General features: G+C 40.6%; 1 long non-coding RNA gene across 1 annotated transcript in view; it reads right to left on the bottom strand.

Moving 5' to 3' along the window:
• LOC118530124 (uncharacterized) overlaps nucleotides 1-12,429 on the bottom strand; it is a 78,983-nt gene that overhangs the window by 36,965 nt on the left and 29,589 nt on the right. The window contains exon 2 of the long non-coding RNA XR_013441776.1: nucleotides 425-496. This is a non-coding gene — a long non-coding RNA (uncharacterized LOC118530124). The remainder of the gene's footprint in view (nucleotides 1-424; nucleotides 497-12,429) is intronic.

Genomic DNA, 12,429 nt, shown 5'->3' with positions numbered 1-12,429 from the left:
ATTAAGCATCTACAAAGAGCAGAACTTGTGCTAGGTCTTTATGGGGATTTTTTTAAGGAGCTTAAGGGAGTATCTTACTTTGAGAGTTTATCTTCTTCTTAGAGAATAAGTTGCACAAAGAATTAGAGAATTAGTCTATAATCAACAGCCAGGTTACCTTTAGGGTAGGGAATTAAAGCTTATTTATCTGTGTACACCCAGAATCTTTAATGTCACCAGGAGTATGATATTGGAGTTCCTTCTATATTAGTCAACCAAGTAAAAGAATGAATTAATGAATAATAAATAAATTAAAAAATGAATGCTGGATGAGTACAAGACATTTGAGACTAGGGAGTAGTACGGGATGGCTACAGAACTGGCAATATCATTCGTAATTATGTTTCAGTTACAATCTATAAGGTGACGAGTCCTGAATCCTTACCTCTTTCATGAGTTTCAGAAAAACATTTACAACAGCAAACTTGATGTTGACACATGGATGTTTCAAAGGCACCTGCAACAAAACACATTCCAAAAAAAATTTTTTTTAAAGATTTATTTATTTGAGAGAGAGACAGAAAGAGCATGAGCAGGGGGAGGGGCAGAGGGAGAGGGAGAAAATCCTCAAGCAGACTCCCTGTTCAGTGCAGAGTCCAAAGCGGGGCTCGATCTCATGACCCTGAGATCATGACCTGAGCCAAAATCAAGAGTCAGACACTTAACTGATTGAGCCATGAAAGCACCCCAAAATACATTCAAAATTGAACTCATTTTTCTACTAACCCTGTTCTCTTTCTCCTGCTGCTAATGTCACTTAGACCAGAATCTTAGAAGTCTTTCTAGACTTTATCCTCTCCCTCAGTCTTCACATTCAATTTGTTATTAAAATCTTGTTATTTCTATTTCTTCAATTGCTTTGGAATTTGATTTCTCCTCCCTCTGATTTCCTTCCTTCTGGTCACTCTTCCTTGTCATTGTTAAACTGATTTTTCTAAAATGGAAATTTAACCATGCTTCTGTTTTCCTTTATACTATCTCTTAGCTCCTCACTGTTATAGGATAAAACCCATATTCCTTGATTAGCCTGACTTGAAACATCTTCCACAATCTGGTCCTTTCTACGTTGCTTATCTCCCTACAAAGCTGGAAGCTCCTGGTGATTTGGAGACTTATTCTCCTCATCTTTTTCATTCCAGTGCCTCACAGTTTAGGGAACCTAATAAAGTTTTCCTAAATGAATAAATGAGGAGATAAGACCTGAACTGGGCTTTGCAGATTGGGCTGCCTGGATAAAATATAGATAGAAAGATCTGGATCCTTCAAACAAATATTGGGCTACTAAGTTGAGCTATTAGTAGAGATTCCTTGTCATTTTTTTTTAAGATTTTTATTTATTTATTTATCTGAGAGAGAGAGAAACAGCGAGAGAGGGAACACAAGCAGAGGGAGTGTGAGGGGGAGAAGCAGGCTCCCCCCCTGAGCAGGGAGCCCGATGTGGGGCCCGATCCCAAGACCCTGAGATCATGACCTGAGCCGAAGGCAGGCACTCAACGACTGAGCCACCCAGGCGCCCCTAGATTCCTTGTCATTAATTTTTGTATCTCCATGACCTGCCAAGTACTTGACACATACGAGGTATTCAATATATATTGGATTAATTAATAAATTAGTGAATGGTATTATGTATTCAGCCATAAAACAATATTTCTTTCAGGAAATGTAATGCTCAATTAATTACAGAGCACATTATGTGAGAAAGAGATGAAAACTCCATTAAGACTTTGTGAAGAGGCTACAATGTTGGTCCGATATCGGAGCAAACAGACCAGGCCTCAAGCCAATTTAATCAAGCAAGTAAATTCCTTATTGACCAGAATATGGACCTATTGTTAGGGAGGACACCTGTCCTCCTAAGGTCAACAGCTCCAGTATTAGTTTATTAACTGTAACCAGATCTGGCTACAGATGCTGCCAAAACAGGGATATCCCAAGGTGTTGTTACTGGATGCTAATTACCTCCTAGAGGCTTTAAGTCTTTCAAAATGAAGACTGTATGCTCAAATAAGTCATAAATATTATTGAAGTTTCTATTTCCAGCGAACAGTTAAACTCATATTTTTTGTAGCTGGGATATGGAATGGACATGCTGGCATTTTAATACTTATACTGAGGTTCAGAAGTCAAATATTTTACAAGGTCCTAGGAACTTATTTGCAAAGTAGTATGTTATGAAAAATGACCCTGGTGCAACACAGTCACTCCCTTTGGAGAACTCACAAGTAAATTTAGTTGGTTAAAGCTTCTGCCAGCATGACTGTAGCCCAGACAGTAACAAGGATATCTCCAGTTGCCAGTTGCTCTTATCTGCTGCTTCTGATGCCTAATTTGGAGAAACTCCATTTTGCTGCAGGTTCAAGTCTCTGGGTTATCTTACTCCTGGACATTTCTGCAAGTGTTGGATTCTCCGGAGCTTTCAAGGAAACTCAGTGGTTCATGATATAGAGCCTCTCACTCAAAATACAAAAGGGTAAGCTGGTTAAAGTATCAACGGTCAAGACTTCATAAAGCTTTTTTCTTTTTTCTTGACAGGAAGAGTATTAATTGACTTTATCAATTAGATGAGGAGATTAAACCTAATAATAACCTTGACTAGTCTTCCCTCATTATGCTGGACTGTGGCAAAATGCTTTCTACTCTCATGCCACATGAAATGGATTTTCCTGCTTCTAGTTTAACTGGCTAGAAACTTCAACAAATAAAGCTTACATTTTAAAATGAGATGGTTTTCTTTGACCCTCTGGGACAGAGAATGGATACATGACAAGGATGGAGGCCAACTTATTCATCCTAGTCAACATGAGGCTTGGAGCTTTAGGGAAAGATTTCTCCAGAGACGAAAGGTTGTCATTTACAGTTCTCTAAAAAATTAATAAGGCAATTTGATTTTTAATACTTCTGCAATCTCAGTGTAGTGACTTTTCATAGCCCTGAGCTATGTGTTTAAATGCACTTCAAAATGTCAAAGTGGGGCTCTACACATCACCCCTTCCTGCTGTTTCCAAAAATGGTTTCTTTCTTAATTATCTTCAGACTTACAACTTCATTTGAAAACAACTTGAAGGGGCGCCTGGGTGGCTCAGTTGGTTAAGCAACTGCCTTCGGCTCAGGTCATGATTCTGGAGTCCCAGGATCGAGTCCCGCATTGGGCTCCCTGCTCAGCGGGGGGTCTGCTTCTCCCTCTGACCCTTCCCCTCTCATGCTCTCTGTTTCCCATTCTCTCTCTCAGATAAATAAATAAAATCTTTAAAAAAAAAAAAAAAAAAAGAAAACAACTTGAAATGCTTCTGATCAGTTGTAAGCAAAGCTGATCACTTGCTGCCCTCTGAAAGTTAGGAGCAAATGCAGCCTGGCTGGAGTTTGTAACCTATGAATATTCATGGAAGGCAGGATTGCCTAGTGGTTAAGAGCACCAGCTCTGGAATCTGGTAACCTGTGTTTGAGTCCTGGGTCTGTTACTCACTAGCTACAAGACTTGTGCAAGTTCCTTCAACTCTCATCAGTGAAAAGAGCACCTACTGAGCATAACATAGTGCCTGGGACAGTAGTAGGTGCTCGGTAAATCTTATTAGCAAAAAGAAAATAAGCATCAGCATCAGCAAAACATTGTATCAACGAGACTTTGTACTAGGTCCTAAGGATACAACAAGGTGTAAGATATGGGTTGCATCCTTCCCAGGCTGACTGGAGAGAAGAGATATATACAAACATACGTTTATTAGATGAGTGAGTGAAAGGAAGATCTGTCGAGGAAGAAAGACAGGTGCTTGGCCTTGGTGGAAGGGGAGAATCCAGATACGCTGATGACAAGGCTGAGGGCATTCTCAAATCTGTCACATTGCATAAATTACTCTTCTTGTCAACCTCAGTGAACATCTCGGGTACCTCAATGACTAAGAATTCATGGGGCAGGAAGGTAGGGGGACTTAAAAGGTTATTGGCTTTTTTTTTAATGTTTTCAGTTTGGTCATTTGAAAACTAAGATTTGTTGCTAGTTTAAAAATACTTCTTTTCCTTAAGTAAATGAAATATTTTGTCAAATGTTGAACAGAAATAATTCTCTGCCACAACAAAATAAAAAATTATGTATATGCCATATTTAGGTTTCTTTGGAGATAACATGAACAGATATGATCCTTGGCCCTGAGGTACAGTCAAAACTCTGAATCAACCAAGTTTATATATAGTTTAATAAATCATGCTTAAGGAAAGGTGTATGGTCCAAATTCAGTTCAGGGGAAATATGTGAGCTTGACTAGGGTGGTGGCAACGAAGAGGGGAAGAAGTGTATAGATTCAAGATTTTTATAGACGACCTATTTTAGACATGACATATTGTAAGGAGAACAAGGTAGCAGATAATATCTTCCAGAAGACTCTTCTCTAGAGACAACAAAGGTATTTGGTACTCTATTATAACCAGAAACTTTATGAAAAGATAGTAAAATAATATCCAAACACTGACATGTTAGGGAAAGAACTATTGGAATGTCTCTCTCTTTCATTCTTTAATTCGTTAAAAAATGTATTGTGTTTCCTACTATGTGCCATGCAGTATGTGTTAGGTAATGCACATGTGGTTGTGAACAAAATAGGTATGTTTCCTTCTCTCATGGGGCTGGAAGAAGATAGGTGATAAACAGGTAGGCAAATAAATCCCCACATAATTATACATTCATCTATCTATGCATTCAGGAACTAATTATTGAGCACATATTATGTGTTGGGGAACATTTTGCATTCTCAGGATAAAATGATGAGCAAAAGTAGACCATCCCTGTCTTCATGGAGTCTACATTCTGAGGTAGGCAGCTTACTCAGTCACACTAAAAAAGGTGAAGTTGTAACTATGTAAGAGCTATGAAGGAATATACAATAGGGAAATATGACCTCACAAGGAAGTCAGAGGAAGCTTCCCTGAGGAAATGAAGAATGGATGGAGAACTGAGGGATAAGGAAGACTAAGCCGGCAAAAGGAAGGAGAGGAGAACATTCATAACACAGGGAAGAGCATGTGACTAAGGCTATGGTCTGTCTTAGAGGCCGAGAGACTGTGAGTGTGGCTAGAAGAGGAAGAGTAATCCACAAAGGAAACAGAGAGGGAGCAGCTGGAGGTGAAGGAACAAACTCAGAGAGTACTGGTCATGGAAGCCACGGGAAGACAGTGTTTCAAAGAGGAGGCCATGGACAAGAGTCAAATGCTGCTGAGAGGTTAAGAAATATGAGAACTGAAAATATCCCCTGGATTTCACAACATGCAGGTCATTGGTGAGCCCAGTGGAATGATGGGCCAGAAGCCAGAATGGAATGCTTTGAGAGTGAGTAGAAGGTGAGGAAATGTAGGGAGCAAGAGTATAGATTAAGAATTGCATTTGGTCACATGTAATGGATCCTGATGACAGTTGGTTGCTTAACTAAATAGGGTTATTTTCCTCATATAACAAGAATGACGGAGGGAGACAGTTAAGACTGGTGCCATGACTCCATGATGTCACCAATGTCCTAGAGTCCTTCTTTATGCTCTGTCATCCCCAGTATGTGGCTTTTTCCCATTGTGCATGCAAGATGGCTGCTAACTCTCAACCCAGTGTTTCAGATAGGCAGAAGAAAGAAACATCAAGGGGAAAGGTCTGGTACCTATACCAGGAAAGCAAACATTTTCTGTAAATCTTCAGCTGACTTCAGCTTACTTATCATTGGCCAGAACTGTGTCATATGGCTACTCCTAGCTATAAGGGCAGCTGGGAAATGTAGCTCTTTAGTTTGAATCATTAGTGTTCCTAACAGAATCAGTTTCTGTAGCAAACAGAGGAGATGGATATTGAGAAGGCACCCATAGCAGCTACATAACATGTACAAATCATATGTTGAAAAAGTGTGTCCACAAGGGAAGATTATAAGATGATAGTTGGAGGTGGATATGGGATTGAGTGACCTTTTCAAAAAACTGGGGATGACTTGAATGTATTTAAAACTTGATAAGAAGGGTCTAATCAGGAGAGAGAAAGTTTGAACATACAAGAACAGAAAAGGATAACTGACAGTGTAATGTTCTTTAGAGAGAGGGAGTGGAATCTAAACAAAGAGAAGAGGGATTAACTTTATGTATTTATTTTAAGATTTTATTTATTTATTTGACAGAGAGAGACACAGTGAGAGAAGGAACACAAGCAGGGGTAGTGGGAGAGGGAGAAGCAGGCTTCCCATTGAGCAGGGAGCCTGATTCGGGGCTTGATCCCAGGACCCTGGGATCACAACCTGAGCCGAAGGCAGATGCTTAATGATGGAGCCACCCAGATGCTAAGGGATTAACTTTAAAGAGCAATAAGGATGGGCTCTCTCTTGTAACAATAGGAAGGAGGGAAGTAGGCTTATATTTTATATTGGGAAAATGGGGCATCTATTTCTTCTATTGTATAGGAGGTAGGTTTGCTATTTCCAAAGAGGGTAGAAGGGAGTGACCAGAGCTTTGAGAAGTTTGAGATGTTGAAGGCTGAAATCACCATTGTGGGGCAAAACTGACTCAAATATAAAGGGCACAGTTTTTTTTTGCAATGGGTTTGCCGCCAGAACACAGGTGTTGTGAAAACCACCACTCAGCCTAAACCAAAATGGAAAGGAAAAGTCTCACATCAACATTGTCATCATTGGACAACTAGATTCAGGCAAATCTACCACTACTGGTCATCTGATCTACAAATGTGGTGGGATCGGCAAAAGAACTATCGAAAAATTTGAGAAGGAGACTCCTGAGAGGGGAAAGGGCTCCTTCAATTATGCCTGGGTCTTGGATAAACTGAAAGCTGAACATGAACATGGTATCACCATTGATATCTCCCTGTGGAAATTCGAGACCAGCAAGTATTATGTGACCATCACTGATGCCCCAGGACACAGACTTTATCAAAAACATGATTACAGGCACATCTCAGGGTGACTGTGCTGTCCTGATTGTTGCTACTGGTGTTGGTGAATTTGAGCATGCCCTCTGGCTTACACACTGGGTGTAAAACAACTAATTGCTGGTGTTAACAAAATGGATTCCACTGAGCCACCCTATAGCCAAAAGAGATACAAGGAAATCATTAAGGAAGTCAGCACCTACATTAATAAAATCGTTTACAACCCTGACATAGTAGCATTTGTGCCAACTTCTGGTTGGAATGGTGACAACATGCTGGAGCCAAGTGCTAACATGCCTTGGTTCAAGGGATGGAAAGTTACCCATAAAGATGGGAATGCTAGTGGAACCACGCTGCTTGAAGCTCGGATTGCATTCTGCCACCAGCTCTTCCAACTGACAAGCCCTTGCCTCTGCCTCTCCAGGATGTCTACAAAATTGGTGGTATTGGTACTGTCCCTGTGGGCCAAGTGGAGACTGGTGTTCTTAAACCTGGCATGGTGGTCACCTTTGCTCCAGTCAATGTTACAACTGAAGTAAAGTCTGTTGAAATGCACCATGAATCTGTGAGTGAGGCTCTTACTGGGGACAGTGTGGGCTTCAATGTCAAGAATGTATCTGTCAGAATGGGAGAAGATATTTGCAAATGACATATCAGATAAAGGGGTAGTATCCAAAAACTATAAAGAACTTATCAAACTCAACACCCAAAGAACAAATAATCCAATCAAGAAATGGGCAGAAGACATGCACAGACATTTCTGCAAAGAAGACATCCAAATGGTCAACAGACACATGAAAAAGTGTTCAACATCAGTCGGCATCAGGGAAATCCAAATCAAAATTTCAATGACCTGCACCTCACACCAGTCAGAATGGCTAAATTTTTTTTAAAAGATTTTATTTATTTATTTGACAGAGAGAGATACAGCGAGAGAGGGAACACAAGCAGGGGGAGTGAGAGAGGGAGAAGCAGGCTTCCCACGAAGCAGGGAGCCCAATGCGGGGCTCGATCCCAGAACTCTGGGATCATGACCCGAGCCGAAGACAGACACTTAATGACTGAGCCACCTAGACGCCCCCAGAATGGCTAAAATTAACAAGTCAGGAAATGACAGATGTTGGCAAGGATGGGGAGAAAGGGGAACCCTCCTACACTGTTGGTGGGAATGCAAGCTGGTGCAGCCACTCTGGAAAACAGTATGGAGGTTCCTCAAAAAGTTGAAAATTGAGCTACCCTATGACCCAGCAATTGCACTACTGGGTATTTACCTCAAAGATACAAATGTAGTGATCCGAAGGGGTACATGCACCCCAATGTTTATAGTGGCAATGTCCACAATAGCCAAACTATGGAAAGAGCCAAGATGTCCATCAACAGATGAATGGATAAAGAAGATGTGGTATACACACACACACACACACACACACACACACACACACACACACACAGAGGAATATTATGCAGCCATCAAAAAGCCCAAAATCTTGCCATTTGCAATGACATGGATGGAACTAGACGGTAGTATGTTAAGTGAAATAAGTCAATCAGAGAAAGACAAGTATCATATGATCTCACTGATATGAGGAATTTGAGAAACAAGTTAGAGGACCATAGGGGAAGGGAGGGAAAAATGAAACAAGATGAAACCAGAGAGGGAGACAAACCATAAGAGACTCTTAATCTCAGGAAACTGAGGGTTGCTGGAGTGGTGGGGGGTGGGAGGGATGGGGTGGCTGGGTGATGGACATTGGGGAGGATATGTGCTATGGTGAGTGCTGTGAATTGTGTAAGACTGATGAATCACAGACCTGCACCTCTGAAACAAATAATACATTATATGTTAAAAAAAAAAAATGGTATTAGGAAGGGAAAAATGAAGGGGGGGGAATCGGAGGGGGAGATGAACCATGAGAGACTATGGACTCTGAGAAACAAACTGAGGGTTTTAGAGGGTAGGGGGGTAGGGGAATGGGTTAGCCCAGTGATGGGTATTAAGGAGGGCACATACTGCATGGAGCACTGGGTGTTATACGCAAACAATGAGTCATGGAACACTACATCAAAAACTAATGATGTGGGCGCCTGGGTGGCTCAGATGGTTAAGCATCTGCCTTCGGCTCAGGTCATGATCCCAGGGTCCTGGGATCAAGTCCCGCATCAGGCTCCCTGCTCGGAAGGGGGCCTGCTTCTTCCTCTCCCTCTGCTGCTCCCCCTGCTTGTGCTCTTTTGCTCTCTCTGTCAAATAAATAAATAAAATCTTTTTTAAAAAAGAAAACACCAAAAAACAAATGATGTAATGTACGGTGACTAACATAACATAATAAAATTAAAAAAAAAAAAAGTCTAGCCTACTCCTATGATTGAGGTACCTGTATAGGAAGGTCTGGTAGCACCCATTTTGTCACACTGGAGAAAGTTTACTTGGGTTCTCAGGGAAAACATCCTTGACTTTGCGGCCTTAAAATTGAGTACAGGAAAGACTTAAGGCTGTATGTTAAGATTCTTGAGAAAGGATTTATTTCAGCTTTATAGTACGATAATCTGGTAGACAGGGTTTCTATATAAAGAAATCCTGAAGCTACTTAGTCCTTTATTCTAACTTCAGGTCACAGAAGAAAGTTTTATATGTAACCACTGCATTGTTATTGATTTATGAGTGAGTGTTAATAATGTTATTGGTTTGGAATTAAAATATATTTAGAAAAAAAAAAAGACTGTTTCTGTCAAAGATGTTCGTTGTGGCAATGTGGCTGGTGACAGCAAAAATGACCCACCCATGGAAGCAGCTGGCTTCACGGCTCAGGTGATTATCCTGAACCATCCAGGCCAAATCAGTGCTGGATATGCACCTGTGCTGGACTGTCACACAAGCTCACATTGCTTGCAAGTTTGCTGAGCTGAAGGAGAAGACAGATCGTCGTTGTGGGAAAAAGCTGGAAGATGGTCCCAAGTTCTTGAAATCTGGTGATGCTGCCATTGTTGATATGGTTCCTGGCAAGCCTATGTGTATTGAGAGCTTCTCTGACTATCCTCCTCTGGGCTGTTTTGCTGTTCCTGACATGAGACAGACACTTGCTGTGGGTGTCATCAAAGCAGTGGACAAGAAGGCAGCTGGAGCTGGCAAGGTCACCAAGTCTGCCCAGAAAGCTCAGAAGGCTAAACAAATATTATCCCCAATACCTGCCACCCCAGTCTTAATCAGTGGTGGAAGAACAGTCTCAGAACTGTTTGTGTCAACTGGCCATTTAAGTTTAATAGTAAAACACTGGTTAATGATAATAATGCATCGTAAAACCCAGAAGGAAAGGAAAATGTTTTGTGGACCATTTGTTTTTTTATGTGCGTGGCAGTTTTAAGTTATTAGTTTTTAAAATCAGTGCTTTTTAATGGAAACAACTTGACCAAAAATCTGTCACAGAATTTTGAGACCCTGGGAAGCCTGGGTGGCTCAGTTGGTTAAGCGTCTGCCTTCGGCTCAGGTCATGATCCCAGGGTCCTGGGATCAAGTCCCACATTGGCTCCTTGCTCAGCGGGGGCCTGCTTCTCCCTCTGCCTGCCACTCTCCCTGCTTGTGTTCTCTCTCTCTCACACACACAAATAAATAAATTAAATTAAAAAAAAAAAAGAATTTTGAACCCATTAAAACAAAAGTTTAATGAGAAAAAAATATATATAAAGGGCACAAATAAACTGCTATCAAGGAGTGCTGTTCTCATGTGCCTTTCCCAGGAATATACCAGAGAATGAGATTCAGAAATCAAAATGACAAGAAAGACATCAAGATAAGGTCTAGTGCTAAGTATTAAATATACAATTACATATAGAATTACTCACACCCATGCCCATACCAGCTGAATATCCTCCCATCCCCATCATTAACATGAACATCATTAATTCAACAAATATTTAGTGAGTATCTTTTACAGGACAGGTACTTATTCGTGTCATGCGGCACGCTAGGATGGGTTGAGTTGGGTGGGAAACAGAGCCTGGGATAAGGCAGCAGTAGGAAAGCAACTGATTGAAAAGGTGGACCCTCTCTTAGCTGGAGAGATGTATCGAAGTCTTAACATCTAAGCCCAGGGAGAGTGGCTAAACTCGCAGCCAGACAATGGCATGCAAGGGATGATCTGATCTGAGAGGTAAGATGGGAGTGGTGACATCTGGCTTTGGGAACTCTGGGCAATTGTCATAGCACCAGGGGCAGACCTGGACCCAGATCAATTGGAACTGAGGGTGCCTAGAAGACCAATCCAGCTATGGAGATGGCAGGTGCAAAGTTAGAGGGTGGAACAGGTTTTAGGAGGCCTGCTTCCTACTTTGATTTCTCAAAATGCAAGCCTTAGGAGGCTGCAGGCACCTAGATGTTAAGATATCCAAAAGTACAGATGCCTAATAGGCTGACACAAAGAAACTGCACCTGAATAATGCTGTTCATGTCAAGAGCTAGGTTGTCCTGCATACGTGGTCTATCTTAGAATGCCTAGTGCAATAGAAAAACATTTCTATTTGTATATTCTACTTACCACCATGGATATTTCTACATTCTACTTACCACTATGGAGAGAATATATCATATTCGATGGGGCAGATAATAATAATAACCATCACCATTTATTGCACATACCATATGCCAGACACTGTTCTAGTTACTTAATGAGCTGTATCTCATTTTATCCTTACCACAACCCTCTGAGTTAGCTATTATTGTTTAGAGAAGAGGAAACTGAGCCTGGTCTAGTAAGTTTAAATTAATTTGCCCAAGATCACATGGCTGTAAGTGGCCAAGCTAGGATTCTAGCCCAAGTGTGACTCCAAAACTATCATTACGCCATACCCATTTTATCACACTGCTCCAGTACCGTGTTGAACCCTTATTGTCATTTAAATAATGATTAGATTGGTCTGTTTCTTTAGTAAGCAAAACTGGGATCACAGCCCATCTCTTAGGAGGTCTTGCTAAAATGACAAAACCATGCTGCCCTCTATCTATCAGCTTCAGTGACGTTGGCCACTGGTAATTTTCAAAATAAATAAGAATATCTGACATTTATATTGTGATAAACACTTTATAAAAACACTTTACTCAGACTTGCCACATATATTATGAGCACTGAAGCCCACACATATACACACAAAAATCAATGCAAAAATTTTAATGAATATGAATTCGATTTGTGGTAAAGGTCAGTTATACTTATGTAGTATTCACTTTTTCTAGAACCAGTCACTTAAAACTTTATTTTTACTTTCACAGAAGTAAAAAAGTGATTTAGGTTTTTTCACACTTTTGTTTATTTATCACTTCTTTAATGGAAAATTCTGAAGATACACAAAAGTAGAGAGAATTAAACCTCTGAGCATCATTCAGCTTCAACAATGATCATTTCCCCAATAAGTTTGATGACATGATTTCTGATAGAGTTATCTCTTAAATCCTTTATAATTACTACTTCATTCAGATATTATCTTGGTGTTTCCTTATC

This window comes from Halichoerus grypus, chromosome 10 (assembly GCF_964656455.1).
Source record: "Halichoerus grypus chromosome 10, mHalGry1.hap1.1, whole genome shotgun sequence".
In the NCBI taxonomy this organism is placed as follows: domain Eukaryota; kingdom Metazoa; phylum Chordata; class Mammalia; order Carnivora; family Phocidae; genus Halichoerus; species Halichoerus grypus.
This window is presented reverse-complemented; position numbering and strand designations above follow the sequence as displayed.